The sequence below is a fragment of the Triticum dicoccoides genome, chromosome 2A (assembly GCF_002162155.2).
Source record: "Triticum dicoccoides isolate Atlit2015 ecotype Zavitan chromosome 2A, WEW_v2.0, whole genome shotgun sequence".
Lineage (NCBI taxonomy): Eukaryota > Viridiplantae > Streptophyta > Magnoliopsida > Poales > Poaceae > Triticum > Triticum dicoccoides.
This window is the reverse complement of record NC_041382.1, coordinates 746,706,444-746,708,928: the sequence shown is the minus strand read 5'-3', so window position 1 is coordinate 746,708,928 and position 2,485 is coordinate 746,706,444. Positions and strand designations below refer to the sequence as shown.

Sequence of the window (2,485 nt, the reverse complement as noted above, 5' to 3'; positions counted from 1 at the left end):
GCACCACCTTCCCATCAAGGCTAAACCCCCATGCTCACTTACTAGACCTAAATAAACATAATTCACCAAGCATCTTTGACTATCTCGTCAAGATCACTGTCACCTAACTAAATCCAAATTGTTTATATTAAATAAGTCACTAAGAAATTTGGTTCAATATCATAATCACCAAACTAAATCCAAGTTGTTTATATTAATTAATCCACCAAACATCTTTGACTATCTCCTCAAGATCTCAATCAACTAATTAAATCCCTTTAAAATCTCATAATTACCATGAAATTTGGTTCAAGATCACAATCGCCTAACTAAAACCAAATTACTCCAAGTTTACTAAAAATCCATTTATCCACCAATATAATAACCACCATGCTCACTAATAGACATAAATTCTCACATAGTCCATCGAACATCTTTGACTATCTCGTCAAGATCACAATCACCTAACTAAATCCAACCGAAACATCAAAATCCACCATGAATTTGGTTAAAAGATCACAATCACCAAACTAAATTCAAATTGTTTTAAACTAAATTAAAGGTCTGTTTATCTGCCAATATTAATAGTTGCCATGCTGACATACTAGACCTAAAATCTTAACATCCACCGAACATCTTTGACCATCTTCTCAAGATCATAATAACTTAATTAAATCCACTTAAAATTAGATAAATCATCGTGAAATTCGGTTCAATATCACAATAGCTTAACTAAATCCAAATTGTTTAAGATTAATTAACCCATCAAATATCTTTGAGTATCTCCTCGAGATCACAATCAACTGACTAAATCCATCTAAAATCTCGTAATCCACCATGAAATTTGGTTCAAGATCACAATCGCCTAACTAAATCCAAATTTTCTTGAGTTTATTAAAATTTTACTTATTCACCAATATAATAACCACCATACTCACCTACTAGACCTAAATTCACATAATCCACCGAACATCCTTTACTACCTCGTCAAGATCACAATCACCTAACTAAACCATGAAATTTGGTTTAAGATCATAATCACCTAACTAAATTCAAAATGTTCCAAACAAAATTAAAGATCTATTTATCCACCAATATAATAATCACCATGCTCATATACCATACCTAAACTCTCATAATCCACCAAACTTTTTTACTATCTTCTCAAGATCAAATCACATAACTAAATCTAGCTAAAATGTCATAATCCATCATGAAATACGGTTCAATATCACAATAACCTAACTAAATCCAAATTGTCCAAGATTAATTAATCCGCCAAACATCTTTGACTATCTCCTTAAGATCACAATGAACTAAATAAATGCATCAAAATCTCGTAATCCACCATGAAATTTGGTTCAAGATCATAATCGCCTAACTAAATCCAAATTGCTTCAAGTTTATTAAAGATCCATTTATCCACCAATATAATAACCACCATGCTCATTTACTAGACATAAATTTTCATAATCCACCAAACATCTTTGGCTATCTCGTCAAGATCACAATCACCTAACTAAATCTCCACTTCATCTCCATTTTGTAAAACCTTATTTTCATAATCATCCCATGGGCACTAGTGACACCCTTGGGTTTTTATAAAACATTTATGAATAACAAAGATTCTTCCCAAGTCCTATGATTTATGCGACTAGCATGGCTAAGCATTAGTATTAAAGTTGCACATATGACCCACATTTATTTGTGACCAGTACATGGTAACATGGTTAGAAAGGAGGTCTATTAGGTATGCCAAAGGAGGGTATCAATATCAAGCACATAGGGCATAGCTAAACCCTAGCTAATTTACTTAGCATAAGAATGTCAAAGGGGTGTCAATATCAAGCACATATGGCATAGCTAAAACCTAGCTAATTTACTTAACATAGCAATACTAGTAAACAATACTTTATGCATGAAAAATAATTCTAAGTGTAATGTAAATATGGGTTCAGGATGATCAAAGTAGGTTGCTTGCCTTGCTCAGCAAAGTCTTCAATGGTTCTGGTCACTCCTCAAACGTTCTTGAATCTTTCGAAAGATACTGATTTCTGCTCATTGGAAAAATAAAATTAACACACAATCAATAAACAATATGTGCAAGGGGCTCCAAAATTTACATAAGTAGTATCATTGGAAAGAGGAAATTTTAGATGAATTTTGGAAGTACCCTAGATTTTAGGAAAAGCGAAATGGTATTGTGGGCCAGAACAGGTCTGCCCGATTAAACAGTACTGCACCAGGGGGAAAGGGAGGTCGACGTCGAAGGCGTGAAGGAGAAATACGCCTTCGCTTACGCGCCGATTTAAACCTGCATTGGGTTGATCACACAAGCCACACATGAGCAACAAAACCAGAATACTCAAGCAATATATAAAGTTCACAATCAAGCAATAACAAATAAGATAATATGGATAAACTAGAGGATATTGCTTCAAGTGGCGGAGCCAAGGAAACCAGATTGTAGCTGAAGCAGGAGCAAGTAGCTTAATTCAGAGAAGTT

General features: G+C 33.9%; 1 long non-coding RNA gene across 1 annotated transcript in view; it reads right to left on the bottom strand.

The window, feature by feature from the left end:
• Positions 1–1,920: 1,920 nt before the first annotated feature.
• LOC119352224 overlaps positions 1,921–2,485 on the bottom strand; it is a 3,991-nt gene continuing 3,426 nt past the window's right edge. Inside the window, exons 3-4 of the long non-coding RNA XR_005170139.1 lie at positions 2,153–2,293; positions 1,921–2,033 (exon numbers count right to left, since the gene is read on the bottom strand). This is a non-coding gene — a long non-coding RNA (uncharacterized LOC119352224). The remainder of the gene's footprint in view (positions 2,034–2,152; positions 2,294–2,485) is intronic.